Here is a 25,337-nt window from a genome sequence, read left to right as displayed (position 1 = left end):
ACCTCTGCAGGTTTACTGTATCCATCGGACCTTCCCATTGACGATGAAACACAGAAATTACATCGGAATCAAATATAAGAGACACAACGCCGTCTTAAGTACAAGAAAACTGAGTCTTCTTACGGTCTACGTTTTGAGCGTTTCCAGTGTACCAGTTTTACATTCCTATGCACCTCTGCAGGTTTACTGTGTCCCTTAGACCTTCCCATTGGCGATGAAACACAGAAATTGCATCGGAATTAAATATAAGAGACACAATGACGGCTTAAGTACAGGAAGACAAAGTCTTCCAACTGTCTATGTTTTGAGCGTTTCCTGTGTCACCAGTTTTACATTCCCATGCACCTCTGCAGGTTTTCCTGTATCCCTTGGACCTACAAAGGGACAATGAAACACAGATATTGCATCGGAATTAATTATAAGACACACAATGCCGACTTAAGTACAGGAAGACTGAGCCTTCCTACTGTCTATGTTTTGAGCGTGTCCTGTGTCACCAATTTTACATTCCGATGCACCTCTGCAGGTTTGCTGTACCCATCGGACCTTCCCATTGACGATGAAACACAGAAATTACATCGGAATTAAATATAAGAGACACAACGCCGACTTAACTACAAGAAAACTGAGTCTTCTTACGGTCTACGTTTTGAGCGTTTCCAGTGTCACCAGTTTGACATTCCGATGCACCTCTGCAGGTTTACTGTGTCCCTTGGACCTTCCCATTTGCGATGAAACACAGAAATTGCATCGGAATTAAATATAAGGGACACATTGACGTCTTAAGTACAGGAAGACAGATTCTTCCAACTGTCTATGTTTTGCGCGTTTCCTGTGTCACCAGTTTTACATTCCCATGCACCTCTGCAGGTTTTCCTGTATCCCTTGGACCTTCAAAGTGACGATGAAACACAGAAATTACATCGGAATTAAATGTAACAGACACAATGCCGACTTAAGTACAGGAAGACTGAGTCTTACTACTGTCTATGTTTTGAGCGTTTCCTGTGTCACCAGTTTTACATTCCGATGCACATCTGCAGGTTTGCTGTTTCCCTTGCACCTTCCCATTGACAATGAAACACAGAAATTACATCGGAATTAAATATAACAGACACAATGCCGAATTAAGTACAGGAAGACTGAGTCTTTCTACTGTCTATGTTTTGAGCGTCTCCTGTGTCATCAGTTCTACATTCCCATGCACCTCTGCAGGTTTACTGTATCCATTGGACCCCCCCATTGACGATGAAACACAGAAATTGCATCGGAATTAAATATAAAAGACACAATGCCGACTTAAGTACAGGAAGACTGAGTCTTCCTTCTGTCTATGTTTTGAGCGTTTCCTGTGTCACCAGTTTTACATTCCGATGCTCCTCTGCAGGTTTTCTGTATCCATTGGACCTTCACAGCGGCGATGAAACACAGAAATTGCATCGGAATGAAATATAAGAGACACAATGTCGACTTAAGTACAGGAAGAGCGTTTCCTGTGTCACCAGTTTTACATTCCGATGCACCTCTGCAGGTTTACTGTATCCATTGGACCTTCCCATTGGCGATGAAACACAGAAATTGCACCGCAATGAAATATAAGAGACACAATGACGTCTTAAGTAGAGGAAGACTGAGTCTTCCTACTGTCTATGTTTTGAGCGTTTCCTGTGTCTCCAGTTTTACATTCCGATGCACCTCTGCAGGTTAACTGTATCCCTTGGACCTTCACAGTGACGAAGAAACACAGAAATTACATCGGAATTAAATATAAGAGACACAATGCCGACTTAAGTACAGGAAGACTGAGTCTTCCTACTGTCTATGTTTTGAGCGTCTCCTGTGTCACCAGTTTTACATTCCGATGCACCTCAGAAGGTTTACTGTATCCCTTGTACCTTCCCATTGACGATGAAACACAGAAATTGCATCGGAATTAAATATAAGAGAGACAATGCTGACTTAAGTACAGAAGGACTGAGTCTTCCTACTGTCTATGTTTTGAGCGTTTCCTGTGTCACCAGTTTTACATTCCAATGCACCTATGCAGGTCTACAGTATACCTTGGACCTTCACAGTGACGATGAAACACAGAAATTGCATCTAAATTAAATATAAGAGACACAATGAAGACTTCAGTACAAGAAAACTGAGTCTTCTTAGTGTCTATGTTTGACCGCTTCCTGTATCACCGGTTTTACATTCCGATGCACCTCTACAGGTTTACTCTATCCATTGGACCTTACCATTGACGACGAAACACAGAAATAGCATCGGAATTAAATATAAGAGACACAATGGCGACTTAAGTACAGGAAGACTGAGTCTTCCTACTGTCTACATTTTGAGCGTCTCCTTTGTCACCAGTTTTACATTCCAATGCACCTCTGCAGGTTTACTGCATCCATTAGACCTTCCCATTGACGATGAAACACAGAAATAGCATCGGAATTAAATATAAGAGACACAATGCCGTCTTAAGAACAGCAAGGCTGAGTCTTCCTACTGTCTATGATTTGAGCGTTTCCTGTGTCACCAGTTTTACATTCCGATGCTCCTCTGGAGGTTTACTGTATCCCTTGGATCTTCCCATTGGCGATGAAACACAGAAATTACACCGGAATTAAATTTAAGAGACACAACGCCGACTTAAGTACAAGAAAACCGAGTCTTCTTACGGTCTATGCTTTGAGCGTTTCCAGTGTCACCAGTGTTACATTCCGATGCACCTCTGCAGGTTTACTGTATCCCTTGGACCTTCCCATTGACGATGAAACACAGGACTGAGTCTTCCTACTGTCTATGTTTTGAGCGTTTCCTGTGTCACCAGTTTTACATTCCGATGCACCTATGCAGGTCTACAGTATCCCTTGGACCTTCATAGTGACGATGAAACACAGAAATTGCATCGGAATTAAATATAAGAGACACAATGTCGACTTCAATACACAAAGACTGAGTCTTCCTACTCTCTATGTTTTGAGCGTTTCCTGTGTCACCAGTTTTACATTCCGATGCACCTCTGCAGGTAATGTTTCCTTTCGACTTTCCCATTGACGATGAAACACAGAAATTGCATCTGAATGAAATATAAAAGACACAATGCCGACTTAAGTACAGGAAGACTGAGTCTTTCTACTGTCTATGTTTTGAGCGTTTCCTGTGTCACCAGTTTTTCATTCCGATGCACCTCTGCAGGTTTACTGTATCCATCGGACCATCCCATTGACGATGAAACACAGAAATTACATTGGAATTAAATATAAGAGACACAACGCTGACATAAGTACATGAAAACTGAGTCTTCTTACGGTCTACGTTTTGAGAGTTTCCAGTGTCACCAGTTTTACATTCCGATGCACCTCTGCAGGTTTACTGTGTCCCTTGGACCTTCCCATTTGCGATGAAACACAGAAATTGTATCGGAATTAAATATAAGAGAAACAATGACGTCTTAAGTACAGGAAGACACAGTCTTCCAACTGCCTATGTTTTGAGCGTTTCCTGTGTCACCAGTTTTACATTCCCATGCACTTCTGCAGGGTTTCCTGTATCCCTTGGACGTTCAAAGTGACGATGAAACACATAAATTGCATCGGAATTAAATATAAGAGACACAATGCCGACTTAAGTACAGGAATACTGAGTCTTCCTACTGTCTATGTTTTGAGCGTTTCCTGTGTCACCAGTTTTACATTCCGATGCACCTCTGCAGGTATACTGTTTCCCTTCGACATTCCCATTGACGATGAAACACATAAATTGCATCGGAATTAAATATAAAAGACACAATGCCGACTTAAGTACAGGAAGACTGAGTCTTTCTACTCTCAATGTTTTGAGCGTTTCCTTTGTCACCAGTTTTACATTCCGATGCACCTCTGCAGGTTTACTTTATCCCTTGGATCTTCCCATCGACGATGAAACACAGAAATTGCATCGGAATTAAATATAAGAGACACAATGCCGACTTAAGTACAGGAACATTGAGTCTTCCTACTGTCTATACTTTGGACGTTTCCTGCGTCACCAGTTTTACATTCCGATGCACCTCTGCAGGTTTACTGTATCCATTGGACCTTCCCATTGACGATGAATCACAGAAATTGCATCGGAATTGAATATAAGAGACACAATGCCGACTTAAGTACAGGAAGATTGAGTCTTCCTACAGTCTATTTTTTGAGCGTTTCCTGCGACACCAGTTTTACATTCCGATGCACCTCTGCAGGGTTACTGTATCCCTTGGACCTTCCCATTGCCGACGAAACACAGAAATTACATCGGAATTAAATATAAGAGACACAATGCCGACTTAAGTACAGAAGGACTGAGTCTTCCTACTGTCTATGTTTTGAGCGTTTCCTGTGTCACCAGTTTTACATTCCGATGCACCTATGCAGGTCTGCAGTATCCCTTGGAACTTCGTAGTGACGATGAAACACAGAAATTTGCATCGGAATTAAATATAAGAGACACGATGTCGACTTAAGTACAGAAAGACTGAGTCTTCCTACTCTCTATGTTTTGAGCGTTTCCTGTGTCACCAGTTTTACATTCCGATGCACCTCTGCAGGTTTGATGTATTCCTTGCACCTTCCCATCGACAATGAAACACAGAAATTACATCGGAATTAAATGTAACAGACACAATGCCGACTTAAGTACAGGAAGACTGAGTCTTCCTACTGTCTATGTTTTGAGCGTCTCCTGTGTCACCAGTTTTACATTCCGATGCACCTCTGCAGTTTTACTGTATCCATCGGACCTTCCCAATGACGATGAATCACAGAAATTGCGTCGGAATTAAATATAAGAAACACAATGCCGACTTAAGTACAGGAAGATTGAGTCTTCCTACTGTCTATTTTTTGAGCGTTTCCTGCGTCACCAGTTTTACATTCCGATGCACCTCTGCAGGTTTTCTGTATCCATCGGACCTTCCCATTGACGATGAAACACAGAAATTACATCGGAATTAAGTATAAGAGACACAACGCCCACTTAAGTACATGAAAACTGAGTCTTCTTACGGTCTACGTTTTGAGAGTTTCCAGTGTCACCAGTATTACCTTCCGATGCACCTCTGCAGGTTTACTGTGTCCCTTGGACCTTCCCATTTGCGATGAAACACAGAAATTGCATCGGAATTAAATATAAGAGACACAATGCCGACTTAAGTAGAGAAGGACTGAGTCTTCCTACTGTCTATGTTTTGAGCGTTTCCTGTGTCACCAGTTTTACATTCCCATGCACCTCTGCAGGTTTACCTGTATCCCTTGGACCTTCAAAGTGACGATGAAACACAGAAATTGCATCGGAATTAAATATAAGAGACACAATGACGACTTAAGTACAGGAAGACTGAGTCTTCCTACTGTCTATGTTTTGAGCGTTTCCTGTGTCACCAGTTTTACATTCCGATGCACCTCTGCAAGTATACTGTTTCCCATCGAATTTCCCATTGCCGATGAAATACAGAAATTGCATCGGAATGAAATAAAAGAGACACAATGTCGACTTAAGTACAGGAAGAGTGTGTCTTTCTATTGTCTATACTTTGAGCGTCTCCTGTGTCACCAGTTTTACATTCCGATGCACCTCTGCAGGTTAACTGTATCCCTTTGACCTTCCCATTGACGATGCATCACAGAAATTGCATCAGAATTAAATATAAGAGAGACAATGCCGTCTTCAGTACAGGAAGATTGAGTCTTCCTACTGTCTATATTTTGAGCGTTCCTGCGTCACCAGTTTTACATTCCGATGCACCTCTGCAGGTTTTCTGTATCCATCGGACCTTCCCATTGACGATGAAACACAGAAATTACATCGGAATTAAATATAAGAGACACAATGCCGACTTAAGTACAGAAGGACAGAGTCTTCCTACTGTCTATGTTTTGAGCGTTTCCTGTGTCACCAGTTTTACATTCCGATGCACCTATGCAGGTCTGCAATATCCCTTGGAACTTCGTAGTGACGATGAAACACAGAAATTGCATCGGAATTAAATATAAGAGACACGATGTCGACTTAAGTACAGAAAGACTGAGTCTTCCTACTCTCTATGCTTTGAGCGTTTCCTGTGTCACCAGTTTTACATTCCGATGCACCTCTGCAGGGTTACTGTATCCCTTGGACCTTCCCATTGCCGACGAAACACAGAAATTACATCGGAATTAAATATAAGAGACACAATGCCGACTTAAGTACAGAAGGACTGAGTCTTCCTACTGTCTATGTTTTGAGCGTTTCCTGTGTCACCAGTTTTACATTCCGATGCACCTATGCAGGTCTGCAGTATCCCTTGGAACTTCGTAGTGACGATGAAACACAGAAATTGCATCGGAATTAAATATAAGAGACACGATGTCGACTTAAGTACAGAAAGACTGAGTCTTCCTACTCTCTATGTTTTGAGCGTTTCCTGTGTCACCAGTTTTATATTCCGATGCACCTCTGCAGGTTTGATGTATTCCTTGCACCTTCCCATCGACAATGAAACACAGAAATTACATCGGAATTAAATGTAACAGACACAATGCCGACTTAAGTACAGGAAGACTGAGTCTTCCTACTGTCTATGTTTTGAGCGTCTCCTGTGTCACCAGTTTTACATTCCGATGCACCTCTGCAGTTTTACTGTATCCATCGGACCTTCCCAATGACGATGAATCACAGAAATTGCGTCGGAATTAAAAATAAGAGACACAATGCCGACTTAAGTACAGGAAGATTGAGTCTTCCTACTGTCTATTTTTTGAGCGTTTCCTGCGTCACCAGTTTTACATTCCGATGCACCTCTGCAGGTTTACTGTATCCATCGGACCATCCCATTGACGATGAAACACAGAAATTACATCAGAATTAAATATAAGAGACACAACGCCCACTTAATTACATGAAAACTGAGTCTTCTTACGGTCTACGTTTTGAGAGTTTCCAGTGTCACCAGTTTTACCTTCCGATGCACCTCTGCAGGTTTACTGTGTCCCTTGGACATTCCCATTTGCGATGAAACACAGAAATTGCATCGGAATTAAATATAAGAGACACAATGCCGACTTAAGTACAGAAGGACTGAGTCTTCCTACTGTCTATGTTTTGAGCGTTTCCTGTGTCACCAGTTTTACATTCCCATGCACCTCTGCAGGTTTACCTGTATCCCTTGGACCTTCAAAGTGACGATGAAACACAGAAATTGCATCGGAATTAAATATAAGAGACACAATGCCGACTTAAGTACAGGAAGACTGAGTCTTCCTACTGTCTATGTTTTGAGCGTTTCCTGTGTCACCAGTTTTACATTCCGATGCACCTCTGCAAGTATACTGTTTCCCATCGAATTTCCCATTGCCGATGAAATACAGAAATTGCATCGGAATGAAATAAAAGAGACACAATGTCGACTTAAGTACAGGAAGAGTGTGTCTTTCTATTGTCTATACTTTGAGCGTCTCCTGTGTCACCAGTTTTACATTCCGATGCACCTCTGCAGGTTAACTGTATCCCTTTGACCTTCCCATTGACGATGCATCACAGAAATTGCATCAAAATTAAATATAAGAGACAGAATGCCGACTTCAGTACAGGAAGATTGAGTCTTCCTACTGTCTATTTTTTGAGCGTTCCTGCGTCACCAGTTTAACATTCCGATGCACCTCTGCAGGTTTTCTGTATCCATCGGACCTTCCCATTGACGATGAAACACAGAAATTACATCGGAATTAAATATAAGAGACACAATGCCGACTTAAGTACAGAAGGACTGAGTCTTCCTACTGTCTATGTTTTGAGCGTTTCCTGTGTCACCAGTTTTACATTCCGATTCACCTATGCAGGTCTACAGTATCCCTTGGACCTTCATAGTGAAGATGAAACACAGCAATTGCATCGGAATTAATTATAAGAGACGCAATGTCGACTTAAGTACAGAAAGACTGAGTCTTCCTACTCTCTATGTTTTGAGCGTTTCCTGTGTCACCAGTTTTACATTCCGATGCACCTATGCAGGTCTACAGTATCCCTTGGACCTTCATAGTGAAGATGAAACACAGAAATTGCATCGGAATTAAATATAAGAGACACAATGCCGACTTAAGTACAAAAGGACTGAGTCTTCCTACTGTCTATGTTTTGAGCGTTTCCTGTGTCACCAGTTTTACATTCCGATGCACTTATGCAGGTCTACAGTATCCCTTGGACCTTCATAGTGAAGATGAAACACAGAAATTGCATCGGAATTAAATATAAGAGACACAATGTCGACTTAAGTACAGAAAGACTGAGTCTTCCTACTCTCTATGTTTTGAGCGTTTCCTGTGTCACCAGTTTTACATTCCGATGCACCTCTGCAGGTTTACTGTATCCATCGGACCTTCCCATTGACGATGAATCACAGAAATTTCGTCGGAATTAAATATAAGACACACAATGCCGACTTAAGAACAGAAAGACTGAGTCTTCCTACTCTCTATGTTTTGAGCGTTTCCTGCGTCACCAGTTTTACATTCCGATGCACCTCTGCAGGTTTACTGTATCCATCGGACCATCCCATTGACGATGAAACACAGAAATTACATCAGAATTAAATATAAGAGACACAACGCCCACTTAAGTACATGAAAACTGAGTCTTCTTACGGTCTACGTTTTGAGAGTTTCCAGTGTCACCAGTTTTACCTTCCGATGCACCTCTGCAGGTTTACTGTGTCCCTTGGACCTTCCCATTTGCGATGAAACACAGAAATTGCATCGGAATTAAATATAACAGACACAATGCCGACTTAAGTAGAGAAGGACTGAGTCTTCCTACTGTCTATGTTTTGAGCGTTTCCTGTGTCACCAGTTTTACATTCCCATGCACCTCTGCAGGTTTACCTGTATCCCTTGGACCTTCAAAGTGACGATGAAACACAGAAATTGCATCGGAATTAAATATAAGAGACACAATGCCGACTTAAGTACAGGAAGACTGAGTCTTCCTACTGTCTATGTTTTGAGCGTTTCCTGTGTCACCAGTTTTACATTCCGATGCACCTCTGCAAGTATACTGTTTCCCATCGAATTTCCCACTGCCGATGAAATACAGAAATTGCATCGGAATGAAATAAAAGAGACACAATGTCGACTTAAGTACAGGAAGAGTGTGTCTTTCTATTGTCTATACTTTGAGCGTCTCCTGTGTCACCAGTTTTACATTCCGATGCACCTCTGCAGGTTAACTGTATCCCTTAGACCTTCCCATTGACGATGCATCACAGAAATTGCATCAGAATTAAATATAAGAGAGACAATGCCGTCTTCAGTACAGGAAGATTGAGTCTTCCTACTGTCTATATTTTGAGCGTTCCTGCGTCACCAGTTTTACATTCCGATGCACCTCTGCAGGTTTTCTGTATCCATCGGACCTTCCCATTGACGATGAAACACAGAAATTACATCGGAATTAAATATAAGAGACACAATGCCGACTTAAGTACAGAAGGACAGAGTCTTCCTACTGTCTATGTTTTGAGCGTTTCCTGTGTCACCAGTTTTACATTCCGATGCACCTATGCAGGTCTGCAGTATCCCTTGGAACTTCGTAGTGACGATGAAACACAGAAATTGCATCGGAATTAAATATAAGAGACACGATGTCGACTTAAGTACAGAAAGACTGAGTCTTCCTACTCTCTATTTTTTGAGCGTTTCCTGTGTCACCAGTTTTACATTCCGATGCACCTCTGCAGGTTTGATGTATTCCTTGCACCTTCCCATCGACAATGAAACACAGAAATTACATCGGAATTAAATGTAACAGACACAATGCCGACTTAAGTACAGGAAGACTGAGTCTTCCTACTGTCTATGTTTTGAGCGTCTCCTGTGTCACCAGTTTTACATTCCGATGCACCTCTGCAGTTTTACTGTATCCATCGGACCTTCCCAATGACGATGAATCACAGAATTTGCGTCGGAATTAAAAATAAGAGACACAATGCCGACTTAAGTACAGGAAGATTGAGTCTTCCTACTGTCTATTTTTTGAGCGTTTCCTGCGTCACCAGTTTTACATTCCGATGCACCTCTGCAGGTTTACTGTATCCATCGGACCATCCCATTGACGATGAAACACAGAAATTACATCAGAATTAAATATAAGAGACACAACGCCCACTTAAGTACATGAAAACTGAGTCTTCTTACGGTCTACGTTTTGAGAGTTTCCAGTGTCACCAGTTTTACCTTCCGATGCACCTCTGCAGGTTTACTGTGTCCCTTGGACCTTCCCATTTGCGATGAAACACAGAAATTGCATCGGAATTAAATATAAGAGACACAATGCCGACTTAAGTACAGAAGGACTGAGTCTTCCTACTGTCTATGTTTTGAGCGTTTCCTGTGTCACCAGTTTTACATTCCCATGCACCTCTGCAGGTTTACCTGTATCCCTTGGACCTTCAAAGTGACGATGAAACACAGAAATTGCATCGGAATTAAATATAAGAGACACAATGCCGACTTAAGTACAGGAAGACTGAGTCTTCCTACTGTCTATGTTTTGAGCGTTTCCTGTGTCACCAGTTTTACATTCCGATGCACCTCTGCAAGTATACTGTTTCCCATCGAATTTCCCATTGCCGATGAAATACAGAAATTGCATCGGAATGAAATAAAAGAGACACAATGTCGACTTAAGTACAGGAAGAGTGTGTCTTTCTATTGTCTATACTTTGAGCGTCTCCTGTGTCACCAGTTTTACATTCCGATGCACCTCTGCAGGTTAACTGTATCCCTTTGACCTTCCCATTGACGATGCATCACAGAAATTGCATCAAAATTAAATATAAGAGACAGAATGCCGACTTCAGTACAGGAAGATTGAGTCTTCCTACTGTCTATTTTTTGAGCGTTCCTGCGTCACCAGTTTAACATTCCGATGCACCTCTGCAGGTTTTCTGTATCCATCGGACCTTCCCATTGACGATGAAACACAGAAATTACATCGGAATTAAATATAAGAGACACAATGCCGACTTAAGTACAGAAGGACTGAGTCTTCCTACTGTCTATGTTTTGAGCGTTTCCTGTGTCACCAGTTTTACATTCCGATTCACCTATGCAGGTCTACAGTATCCCTTGGACCTTCATAGTGAAGATGAAACACTGCAATTGCATCGGAATTAATTATAAGGGACGCAATGTCGACTTAAGTACAGAAAGACTGAGTCTTCCTACTCTCTATGTTTTGAGCGTTTCCTGTGTCACCAGTTTTACATTCCGATGCACCTATGCAGGTCTACAGTATCCCTTGGACCTTCATAGTGAAGATGAAACACAGAAATTGCATCGGAATTAAATATAAGAGACACAATGCCGACTTAAGTACAAAAGGACTGAGTCTTCCTACTGTCTATGTTTTGAGCGTTTCCTGTGTCACCAGTTTTACATTCCGATGCACTTATGCAGGTCTACAGTATCCCTTGGACCTTCATAGTGAAGATGAAACACAGAAATTGCATCGGAATTAAATATAAGAGACACAATGTCGACTTAAGTACAGAAAGACTGAGTCTTCCTACTCTCTATGTTTTGAGCGTTTCCTGTGTCACCAGTTTTACATTCCGATGCACCTCTGCAGGTTTACTGTATCCATCGGACCTTCCCATTGACGATGAATCACAGAAATTTCGTCGGAATTAAATATAAGACACACAATGCCGACTTAAGAACAGGAAGGCTGAGTCTTCCTACTGTCTATGTTTTGAGCGTTTCCTGTGTCACCAGTTTTACATTCCGATGCACCTCTGCAGGTTTACTGTATCCCTTGGATCTTCCCATTGGCGATGAAACACAGAAATTACACCGGAATTAAATATAAGAAACAGAACGCCGACTTAAGTACAAGAAAACTGAGTCTTTTTACGGTCTATGTTTTGAGCGTTTCCAGTGTCACCAGTGTTACATTCCGATGCACCTCTGCAGGTTTACTGTGTCCCTTGGACCTTCCCATTGGCGATGAAACACAGAAATTGCACCGCAATTAAATATAAGAGACACAATGACGTCTTAAGTAGAGGAAGACTGAGTCTTCCTACTGTCTATGTTTGAGCGTTTCCAGTGTCTCCAGTTTTATATTCCGATGCACCTCTGCAGGTTTACTGTATCCCGTGGATCTTCACAGTGTCGAAGAAACACAGAAATTGCATCGGAATTAAATATAAGAGACACAATGCCGACTTAAGTAGAGGAAGACTGAGTCTTCCTACTGTCTATGCTTTGAGCGTCTCCTGTGTCACCAGCTTTACATTCCGATGCCCCTCAGCAGGGTTACTTTATCCCTTGGACCTTCCCATTGACGATGAAACACAGAAATTGCATCCGAATTAAATATAAGAGAGACAATGCCGACTTAAGTACAGAAGGACTGAGTCTTCCTACTGTCTATGTTTTGAGCGTTTCCTGTGTCACCAGTTTTACATTCCGATGCACCTCTGCAGGTTTACTGTATCCCTTTGAACTTCCCATTGACGATGAATCACAGAAATTGCATCGGAATTAAATATAACAGACACAATGCCGACTTTAGTTCATGAAGATTGAGTCCTCCTACTGTCTATTTTTTGAGCGTTTCCTGCGTCACCAGTTTTACATTCCGATGCATCTCTGCAGTTTTACTGTATCCATCGGACCTTCCCATTGACGGTGAAACACCGAAATTACATCGGAATTAAATATAAGAGACACAACGCCGACTTAAGTACAAGAAAACTGAGTCTTCTCACGGTCTACGTTTTGTGCGTTTCCAGTGTCACCAGTTTTACATACCGTTGCACCTCTGCAGGTTTACTGTGTCCCTTGGACCTTCCCATTGGCGATGAATCACAGAAATTGCATCGGAATTAAATATAAGGGACACAATGACGTCTTAAGTACAGGAAGACAAAGTCTTCCAACTGTCTATGTTTTGAGCGTTTCCTGTGTCACCAGTTTTACATTCCCATGCACATCTGCAGGTCTTCCTGTATCCCTTGGACCTACAAAGTGACGATGAAACACAGAAATTGCATCGGAATTAAATGTAAGAGACACAATGCCGACTTAAGTACAGGAAGACTGAGCCTTCCTACTGTCTATGTTTTGAGCGTTTCCTGTGTCACCAGTTTTATATTCCGATGCACCTCTGCAGGTTTACTGTATCCATTGGACCCCCCCCCCCCCCCATTGACGATGAAACACAGAAATTGCATCGGAATTAAATATAAAAGACACAATGCCGACTTAAGTACAGGAAGACTGAGTCTTTCTACTGTCTATGATTTGAGCGTTTCCTGTGTCACCACTTTAACATTCCGATGCACCTCTACAGGTTTACTGTATCCATTGGACCTTCCCATTGACGATGAATCACAGAAATTGCGTCGGAATTAAATATAAGAGACACAATGCCGACTTAAGTACAGGAAGATTGAGTCTTCCTACAGTCTATTTTTTGAGCGTTTCCTGCGTCACCAGTTTTACATTCCGATGCACCTCTGCAGGTTTACTGTATCCATCGGACCATCCCATTGACGATGAAACACAGAAATTACATCAGAATTAAATATAAGAGACACAACGCCCACTTAAGTACATGAAAACTGAGTCTTCTTACGGTCTACGTTTTGAGAGTTTCCAGTGTCACCAGTATTACCTTCCGATGCACCTCTGCAGGTTTACTGTGTCCCTTGGACCTTCCCATTTGCGATGAAACACAGAAATTGCATCGGAATTAAATATAAGAGACACAATGCCGACATAAGTACAGAAGGACTGAGTCTTCCTACTGTCTATGTTTTGAGCGTTTCCTGTGTCACCAGTTTTACATTCCCATGCACCTCTGCAGGTTTACCTGTATCCCTTGGACCTTCAAAGTGACGATGAAACACAGAAATTGCATCGGAATTAAATATAAGAGACACAATGCCGACTTCAGTACAGGAAGACTGAGTCTTCCTACTGTCTATGTTTTGAGCGTTTCCTGTGTCACCAGTTTTACATTCCGATGCACCTCTGCAAGTATACTGTTTCCCATCGAATTTCCCATTGCCGATGAAATACAGAAATTGCATCGGAATGAAATAAAAGAGACACAATGTCGACTTAAGTACAGGAAGAGTGTGTCTTTCTATTGTCTATACTTTGAGCGTCTCCTGTGTCACCAGTTTTACATTCCGATGCACCTCTGCAGGTTAACTGTATCCCTTTGACCTTCCCATTGACGATGCATCACAGAAATTGCATCAAAATTAAATATAAGAGACAGAATGCCGACTTCAGTACAGGAAGATTGAGTCTTCCTACTGTCTATTTTTTGAGCGTTCCTGCGTCACCAGTTTAACATTCCGATGCACCTCTGCAGGTTTTCTGTATCCATCGGACCTTCCCATTGACGATGAAACACAGAAATTACATCGGAATTAAATATAAGAGACACAATGCCGACTTAAGTACAGAAGGACTGAGTCTTCCTACTGTCTATGTTTTGAGCGTTTCCTGTGTCACCAGTTTTACATTCCGATTCACCTATGCAGGTCTACAGTATCCCTTGGACCTTCATAGTGAAGATGAAACACATTAATTGCATCGGAATTAATTATAAGAGACGCAATGTCGACTTAAGTACAGAAAGACTGAGTCTTCCTACTCTCTATGTTTTGAGCGTTTCCTGTGTCACCAGTTTTACATTCCGATGCACCTATGCAGGTCTACAGTATCCCTTGGACCTTCACAGTGAAGATGAAACACAGAAATTGCATCGGAATTAAAAATAAGAGACACAATGCCGACTTAAGTACAAAAGGACTGAGTCTTCCTACTGTCTATGTTTTGAGCGTTTCCTGTGTCACCAGTTTTACATTCCGATGCACTTATGCAGGTCTACAGTAACCCTTGGACCTTCATAGTGAAGATGAAACACAGAAATTGCATCGGAATTAAATATAAGAGACACAATGTCGACTTAAGTACAGAAAGACTGAGTCTTCCTACTCTCTATGTTTTGAGCGTTTCCTGTGTCACCAGTTTTACATTCCGATGCACCTCTGCAGGTTTACTGTATCCATCGGACCTTCCCATTGACGATGAATCACAGAAATTTCGTCGGAATTAAATATAAGACACACAATGCCGACTTAAGAACAGGAAGGCTGAGTCTTCCTACTGTCTATGTTTTGAGCGTTTCCTGTGTCACCAGTTTTACATTCCGATGCACCTCTGCAGGTTTACTGTATCCCTTGGATCTTCCCATTGGCGATGAAACACAGAAATTACACCGGAATTAAATATAAGAGACAGAACGCCGACTTAAGTACAAGAAAACTGTCTTTTTACGGTCTATGTTTTGAGCGTTTCCAGTGTCACCAGTGTTACATTCCGATGCACCTCTGCAGGTTTACTGTGTCCCTTGGACCTTCCCATTGGCGATGAAACACAGAAATTGCACCGCAATTAAATATAAGAGACACAATGACGTCTTAAGTAGAGGAAGACTGAGTCTTCCTACTGTCTATGTTTGAGCGTTTCCAGTGTCTCCAGTTTTATATTCCGATGCACCTCTGCAGGTTTACTGTATCCCGTGGATCTTCACAGTGACGAAGAAACACAGAAATTGCATCGGAATTAAATATAAGAGACACAATGCCGACTTAAGTAGAGGAAGACTGAGTCTTCCTACTGTCTATGCTTTGAGCGTCTCCTGTGTCACCAGCTTTACATTCCGATGCCCCTCAGCAGGGTTACTTTATCCCTTTGACCTTCCCATTGACGATGAAACACAGAAATTGCATCCGAATTAAATATAAGAGAGACAATGCCGACTTAAGTACAGAAGGACTGAGTCTTCCTACTGTCTATGTTTTGGGCGTTTCCTGTGTCACCAGTTTTACATTCCGATGCACCTCTGCAGGTTTACTGTATCCCTTTGAACTTCCCATTGACGATGAATCACAGAAATTGCATCGGAATTAAATATAACAGACACAATGCCGACTTTAGTTCATGAAGATTGAGTCCTCCTACTGTCTATTTTTTGAGCGTTTCCTGCGTCACCAGTTTTACATTCCGATGCATCTCTGCAGTTTTACTGTATCCATCGGACCTTCCCATTGACGATGAAACACCGAAATTACATCGGAATTAAATATAGGAGACACAACGCCGACTTAAGTACAAGAAAACTGAGTCTTCTCACGGTCTACGTTTTGTGCGTTTCCAGTGTCACCAGTTTTACATACCGTTGCACCTCTGCAGGTTTACTGTGTCCCTTGGACCTTCCCATTGGCGATGAATCACAGAAATTGCATCGGAATTAAATATAAGGGACACAATGACGTCTTAAGTACAGGAAGACAAAGTCTTCCAACTGTCTATGTTTTGAGCGTTTCCTGTGTCACCAGTTTTACATTCCCATGCACATCTGCAGGTCTTCCTGTATCCCTTGGACCTACAAAGTGACGATGAAACACAGAAATTGCATCGGAATTAAATGTAAGAGACACAATGCCGACTTAAGTACAGGAAGACTGAGCCTTCCTACTGTCTATGTTTTGAGCGTTTCCTGTGTCACCAGTTTTATATTCCGATGCACCTCTGCAGGTATGCTGTTTCCCTTCGACTTTCCCATTGACGATGAAACACAGAAATTGCATCGGAATTAAATACAAGAGACACAATGCCGACTTAAGTACAGGAAGACTGAGTCTTCCTACTGTCTATGTTTTGAGCGTTTCCTGTGTCATCAGTTCTACATTCCGATGCACCTCTGCAGGTTTACTGTATCCATTGGACCCCCCCCCCCCATTGACGATGAAACACAGAAATTGCATCGGAATTAAATATAAAAGACACAATGCCGACTTAAGTACAGGAAGACTGAGTCTTTCTACTGTCTATGATTTGAGCGTTTCCTGTGTCACCACTTTAACATTCCGATGCACCTCTACAGGTTTACTGTATCCATTGGACCTTCCCATTGACGATGAATCACAGAAATTGCGTCGGAATTAAATATAAGAGACACAATGCCGACTTAAGTACAGGAAGATTGAGTCTTCCTACTGTCTATTTTTTGAGCGTTTCCTGCGTCACCAGTTTTACATTCCGATGCACCTCTGCAGGTTTACTGTATCCATCGGACCATCCCATTGACGATGAAACACAGAAATTACATCAGAATTAAATATAAGAGACACAACGCCCACTTAAGTACATGAAAACTGAGTCTTCTTACGGTCTACGTTCTGAGAGTTTCCAGTGTCACCAGTTTTACCTTCCGATGCACCTCTGCAGGTTTACTGTGTCCCTTGGACCTTCCCATTTGCGATGAAACACAGAAATTGCATCGGAATTAAATATACGAGACACAATGACGTCTTAAGTACAGGAAGACAGAGTCTTCCAACTGCCTATGTTTTGAGCGTTTCCTGTGTCACCAGTTTTACATTCCCATGCACCTCTGCAGGTTTTCCTGTATCCCTTGGACCTTCACAGTGACGATGAAACACAGAAATTGCATCGGAATTAAATATAAGAGACACAATGCCGACTTAAGTACAGGAAGACTGAGTCTTCCTACTGTCTATGTTTTGAGCGTTTCCTGTGTCACCAGTTTTACATTCCGATGCACCTCTGCAAGTATACTGTTTCCCATCGACTTTCCCATTGCCGATGAAATACAGAAATTGCATCGGAATGAAATAAAAGAGACACAATGTCGACTTAAGTACAGGAAGAGTGTGTCTTTCTATTGTCTATACTTTGTGCGTCTCCTGTGTCACCAGTTTTACATTCCGAAGCACCTCTGTAGGTTAACTGTATCCCTTTGACCTTCCCATTGACGATGCATCACAGAAATTGCATCAGAATGAAATATAAGAGACACAATGCCTACTTCAGTACAGGAAGATTGAGTCTTCCTACTGTCTATTTTTTGAGCGTTCCTGCGTCACCAGTTTTACATTCCGATGCACCTCTGCAGGTTTTCTGTATCCTTCGGACCTTCCCATTGACGATGAAAAACAGAAATTACATCGGAATTAAATATAAGAGACACAATGCCAACTCAAGTACAGAAGGACTGAGTCTTCCTACTGTCTATGTTTTGAGCGTTTCCTGTGTCACCAGTTTCACATTCCGATTCACCTATGCAGGTCTACAGTATCCCTTCGACCTTCATAGTGAAGATGAAACACAGCAATTGCATCGGAATTAAATATAAGAGACACAATGTCGACTTAAGTACAGAAAGACTGAGTCTTCCTACTCTCTATGTTTTGAGCGTTTCCTGTGTCACCAGTTTTACATTCCGATGCACCTATGCAGGTCTACAGTATCCCTTGGACCTTCATAGTGAAGATGAAACACAGAAATTGCATCGGAATTAAATATAAGAGACACAATGCCGACTTAAGTACAAAAGGACTGAGTCTTCCTACTGTCTATGTTTTGAGCGTTTCCTGTGTCACCAGTTTTACATTCCGATGCACTTATGCAGGTCTACAGTATCCCTTGGACCTTCATAGTGAAGATGAAACACAGAAATTGCATCGGAATTAAATATAAGAGACACAATGCCGACTTAAGTACAGGAAGACTGAGTCTTCCTACTGTCTATGTTTTGAGCGTTTCCTGTGTCACCAGTTTTACATTTCGATGTACCTCTGCAGGTTTGCTGTATCCCTTGCACCTTCCCGTTGACAATGAAACACAGAAATTACATCGGAATTAAATATAACAGACACAATGCCGACTTCAGTACAGGAAGACTGAGTCTTACTACTGTCTATGTTTTGAGCGTTTCCTGTGTCACCAGTTTTACATTCCGATGCACCTCTGCAGGTTTACTGTATCCATCGGACCTTCCCATTGACGATGAATCACAGAAATTGCGTCGGAATTAAATATAAGAGACAGAATGCCGACTTAAGTACAGGAAGATTGAGTCTTCCTACAGTCCATTTTTTGAGCGTTTCCTGCGTCACAAGCTTTACATTCCGATGCACCCCTGCAGGTTTACTGTATCCCTTGGATCTTCCCATTGGCGATGAAACACAGAAATTACACCGGAATTAAATATAAGAGACACAACGCCGACTTAAGTACAAGAAAACTGAGTCTTTTTACGGTCTATGTTTTGAGCGTTTCCAGTGTCACCAGTGTTACATTCCGATGCACCTCTGCAGGTTTACTGTGTCCCTTGGACCTTCCCATTGGCGATGAAACACAGAAATTGCACCGCAATTAAATATAAGAGACACAATGACGTCTTAAGTAGAGGAAGACTGAGTCTTCCTACTGTCTATGTTTGAGCGATTCCAGTGTCTCCAGTTTTATATTCCGATGCACCTCTGCAGGTTTACTGTATCCCGTGGACCTTCACAGTGACGAAGAAACACAGAAATTGCATCGGAATTAAATATAAGAGACACAATGCCGACTTAAGTAAAGGAAGACTGAGTCTTCCTACTGTCTATGCTTTGAGCGTCTCCTGTGTCACCAGTTTTACATTCCGATGCCCCTCAGCAGGGTTACTTTATCCCTTGGACCTTCCCATTGACGATGAAACACAGAAATAGCATCGGAATTAAATATAAGAGACACAATGTCGACTTAGGTACAGAAACACTGAGTCTTCCTACTCTCTATGGTTTGAGCGTTTCCTGTGTCACCAGTTTTACATTCCGATGCACCTCTGCAGGTTTACTGTATCCCTTTGAACTTCCCATTGACGATGAATCACAGAAATTGCATCGGAATTAAATATAACAGACACAATGCCGACTTTAGCTCATGAAGATTGAGTCCTCCTACTGTCTACTTTTTGAGCGTTTCCTGCGTCACCAGTTTTACATTCCGATGCATCTCTGCAGTTTTACTGTATCCATCGGACCTTCCCATTGACGATGAAACACCGAAATCACATCGGAATTAAATATAAGAGACACAACGCCGACTTAAGTACAAGAAAACTGAGTCTTCTCACGGTCTACGCTTTGTGCGTTTCCAGTGTCACCAGTTTTACATACCGTTGCACCTCTGCAGGTTTACTGTGTCCCTTGGACCTTCCCATTGGCGATGAATCACAGAAATTGCATCGGAATTAAATATAAGGGACACAATGACGTCTTAAGTACAGGAAGACAAAGTCTTCCAACTGTCTATGTTTTGAGCGTTTCCTGTGTCACCAGTTTTACATTCCCATGCACATCTGCAGGTCTTCCTCTATCCCTTGGACCTTCACAGCGACGATGAAACACAGAAATTGCATCGGAATGAAATATAAGAGACACAATGTCGACTTAAGTACAGGAAGAGTGCGTCTTTCTATTGTATATGTTTTGAGCGTTTCCTGTGTCACCAGTTTTACATTCCGATGCACCTCTGCAGGTTTACCTTATCCATTGGACCTTCCCATTGACGATGAAACACAGGAATTGCATCGGAATTAAATATAAGAGACACAATGCCGACTTAAGTACAGGAACATTGAGTCTTCCCACGGTCTATACTTTGGACGTTTCCTGCGTCACCAGTTTTACATTCCGATGCACCTCTGCAGGGTTACTGTATCCCTTGGACCTTCCCATTGTCGACGAAACACAGAAATTACATCGGAATTAAATATAAGAGACACAATGCCGACTTAAGTACAGAAGAACTGAGTCTTCCTACTGTCTATGTTTTGAGCGTTTCCTGAGTCACCAGTTTTACATTCCGATGCACCTATGCAGGTCTACAGTATCCCTTGGACTTTCATAGTGACGATGAAACACAGAAATTGCATCGGAATTAAATATAAGAGACACAATGTCGACTTAAGTACAGAAAGACTGGGTCTTCCTACTCTCTATGTTTTGAGCGTTTCCTGTGTCACCAGTTTTACATTCCGTTGCACCTCTGCAGGTTTGATGTATCCCTTGCACCTTCCCATCGACAATGAAACACAGAAATTACATCGGAATTAAATATAAGAGACACAACGCCCACTTAAGTACATGAAACCTGAGTCTTCTTACGGTCTACGTTTTGAGAGTTTCCAGTGTCACCAGTTTTACATTCCGATGCACCTCTGCAGGTTTACTGTATCTATTGGACCTTCCCATTTGCGATGAAACACAGAAATTGCATCGGAATTAAATATAAGAGACACAATGACGTCTTAAGTACAGGAAGACAGAGTCTTCCAACTGCCTATGTTTTGAGCGTTTCCTGTGTCACCATTTTTACATTCCCATGCACCTCTGCAGTTTTTCCTGTATCCCTTGGATCTTCAAAGTGATGATGAGACACAGAAATTGCATCGGAATTAAATATAAGAGACACAATGCCGACTTAAGTACAGGAAGACTGAGTCTTCCTACTGTCTATGTTTTGAGCGTTTCCTGTGTCACCAGTTTTACATTCCGATGCACCTCTGCAGGTATACTGTTTCCCTTCGACTTTCCCATTGCCGATGAAATACAGAAATTGCATCGGAATGAAATATAAAAGACACAATGCCGACATAACTACGCGAAGACTGAGTCTTTCTATTGTCTATGCTTTGAGCGTCTCCTGTGTCACAAGTTTTACATTCCGATGCACCTCTGCAGGTTAACTGTATCCCTTTGACCTTCCCATTGACGATGAATCACAGAAATTGCATCAGAATTAAATATAAGAGACACAATGCCGACTTCAGTACAGGAAGATTGAGTCTTCCTACTGTCTAATTTTTGAGCGTTCCTGCGTAACCAGTTTTTTATTCCGATGCACCTTTGCAGGTTTAATGTATCCATCGGACCTTCCCATTGACGATGAAACACAGAAATTACATCGGAATTAAATATAAGAGACACAACGCCGACTTAAGTACAAGAAAACTGAGTCTTCTTACGGTCTACGTTTTGAGCGTTTCCAGTGTCACCAGTTTTACATTCGGATGCACCTCTGCAGGTTAACTGTATCCCTTTGACCTTCCCATTGACGATGAATCACAGAAATTGCATCGGAATTAAATATAAGAGACACAATGCCGACTTCAGTACAGGAAGATTGAGTCTTTCTACTGTCTATGTTTTGAGCGTTTCCTGTGTCACCAGTTTTACATTCCGATGCACCTCTGCATATTTACTGTATCTATTGGACCTTCACAGTGACGATGACACACAGAAATTGCATCGGAATGAAATAAAACAGACACAATGTCGACTTAAGTACAGGAAGAGTGTGTCTTTCTATTGTCTATGCTTTGAGCGTCTCCTGTGTCACCAGTTTTACATTCCGATGCACCTCTGCAGGTTAACTGTATCCCTTTGACCTTCCCATTGACGATGAATCACAGAAATTGCATCAGAATTAAATATAAGAGACACAATGCCGACTTCAGTACAGGAAGATTGAGTCTTCCTACTGTCGATTTTCTGAGCGTCCCTGCGTCACCAGTTTTACATTCCGATGCACCTCTGCAGGTTTACTGTATCCATCGGACCTTCCCATTGACGATGAAACACAGAAATTACATCGGAATTAAATATAAGAGACACAACGCCGACTTAAGTACAAGAAAACTAAGTCTTCTTACGGTCAACGTTTTGAGCGTTTCCAGTGTCACCAGTTTTACATTCCGATGCACCTATGCAGGTTTACTGTATCCCTTTGAACTTCCCATTGACGATGAATCACAGAAATTGCATCGGAATTAAATATAACAGACACAATGCCGACTTTAGCTCATGAAGATTGAGTCCTCCTACTGTCTACTTTTTGAGCGTTTCCTGCGTCACCAGTTTTACATTCCGATGCATCTCTGCAGTTTTACTGTATCCATCGGACCTTCCCATTGACGATGAAACACCGAAATCACATCGGAATTAAATATAAGAGACACAACGCCGACTTAAGTACAAGAAAACTGAGTCTTCTCACGGTCTACGCTTTGTGCGTTTCCAGTGTCACCAGTTTTACATACCGTTGCACCTCTGCAGGTTTACTGTGTCCCTTGGACCTTCCCATTGGCGATGAATCACAGAAATTGCATCGGAATTAAATATAAGGGACACAATGACGTCTTAAGTACAGGAAGACAAAGTCTTCCAACTGTCTATGTTTTGAGCGTTTCCTGTGTCACCAGTTTTACATTCCCATGCACATCTGCAGGTCTTCCTCTATCCCTTGGACCTTCACAGCGACGATGAAACACAGAAATTGCATCGGAATGAAATATAAGAGACACAATGTCGACTTAAGTACAGGAAGAGTGCGTCTTTCTATTGTATATGTTTTGAGCGTTTCCTGTGTCACCAGTTTTACATTCCGATGCACCTCTGCAGGTTTACCTTATCCATTGGACCTTCCCATTGACGATGAAACACAGGAATTGCATCGGAATTAAATATAAGAGACACAATGCCGACTTAAGTACAGGAACATTGAGTCTTCCTACGGTCTATACTTTGGACGTTTCCTGCGTCACCAGTTTTACATTCCGATGCACCTCTGCAGGGTTACTGTATCCCTTGGACCTTCCCATTGTCGACGAAACACAGAAATTACATCGGAATTAAATATAAGAGACACAATGCCGACTTAAGTACAGAAGAACTGAGTCTTCCTACTGTCTATGTTTTGAGCGTTTCCTGAGTCACCAGTTTTACATTCCGATGCACCTATGCAGGTCTACAGTATCCCTTGGACTTTCATAGTGACGATGAAACACAGAAATTGCATCGGAATTAAATATAAGAGACACAATGTCGACTTAAGTACAGAAAGACTGGGTCTTCCTACTCTCTATGTTTTGAGCGTTTCCTGTGTCACCAGTTTTACATTCCGTTGCACCTCTGCAGGTTTGATGTATCCCTTGCACCTTCCCATCGACAATGAAACACAGAAATTACATCGGAATTAAATATAAGAGACACAACGCCCACTTAAGTACATGAAACCTGAGTCTTCTTACGGTCTACGTTTTGAGAGTTTCCAGTGTCACCAGTTTTACATTCCGATGCACCTCTGCAGGTTTACTGTATCTATTGGACCTTCCCATTTGCGATGAAACACAGAAATTGCATCGGAATTAAATATAAGAGACACAATGACGTCTTAAGTACAGGAAGACAGAGTCTTCCAACTGCCTATGTTTTGAGCGTTTCCTGTGTCACCATTTTTACATTCCCATGCACCTCTGCAGTTTTTCCTGTATCCCTTGGATCTTCAAAGTGATGATGAGACACAGAAATTGCATCGGAATTAAATATAAGAGACACAATGCCGACTTAAGTACAGGAAGACTGAGTCTTCCTACTGTCTATGTTTTGAGCGTTTCCTGTGTCACCAGTTTTACATTCCGATGCACCTCTGCAGGTATACTGTTTCCCTTCGACTTTCCCATTGCCGATGAAATACAGAAATTGCATCGGAATGAAATATAAAAGACACAATGCCGACATAACTACGCGAAGACTGAGTCTTTCTATTGTCTATGCTTTGAGCGTCTCCTGTGTCACAAGTTTTACATTCCGATGCACCTCTGCAGGTTAACTGTATCCCTTTGACCTTCCCATTGACGATGAATCACAGAAATTGCATCAGAATTAAATATAAGAGACACAATGCCGACTTCAGTACAGGAAGATTGAGTCTTCCTACTGTCTAATTTTTGAGCGTTCCTGCGTAACCAGTTTTTTATTCCGATGCACCTTTGCAGGTTTAATGTATCCATCGGACCTTCCCATTGACGATGAAACACAGAAATTACATCGGAATTAAATATAAGAGACACAACGCCGACTTAAGTACAAGAAAACTGAGTCTTCTTACGGTCTACGTTTTGAGCGTTTCCAGTGTCACCAGTTTTACATTCGGATGCACCTCTGCAGGTTAACTGTATCCCTTTGACCTTCCCATTGACGATGAATCACAGAAATTGCATCGGAATTAAATATAAGAGACACAATGCCGACTTCAGTACAGGAAGATTGAGTCTTTCTACTGTCTATGTTTTGAGCGTTTCCTGTGTCACCAGTTTTACATTCCGATGCACCTCTGCATATTTACTGTATCTATTGGACCTTCACAGTGACGATGACACACAGAAATTGCATCGGAATGAAATAAAACAGACACAATGTCGACTTAAGTACAGGAAGAGTGTGTCTTTCTATTGTCTATGCTTTGAGCGTCTCCTGTGTCACCAGTTTTACATTCCGATGCACCTCTGCAGGTTAACTGTATCCCTTTGACCTTCCCATTGACGATGAATCACAGAAATTGCATCAGAATTAAATATAAGAGACACAATGCCGACTTCAGTACAGGAAGATTGAGTCTTCCTAC

The sequence above is a fragment of the Schistocerca nitens genome, chromosome 5, assembly GCF_023898315.1.
Source record: "Schistocerca nitens isolate TAMUIC-IGC-003100 chromosome 5, iqSchNite1.1, whole genome shotgun sequence".
Classification (NCBI taxonomy): domain Eukaryota; kingdom Metazoa; phylum Arthropoda; class Insecta; order Orthoptera; family Acrididae; genus Schistocerca; species Schistocerca nitens.
Note: the sequence above shows the minus strand (reverse complement) of the source record.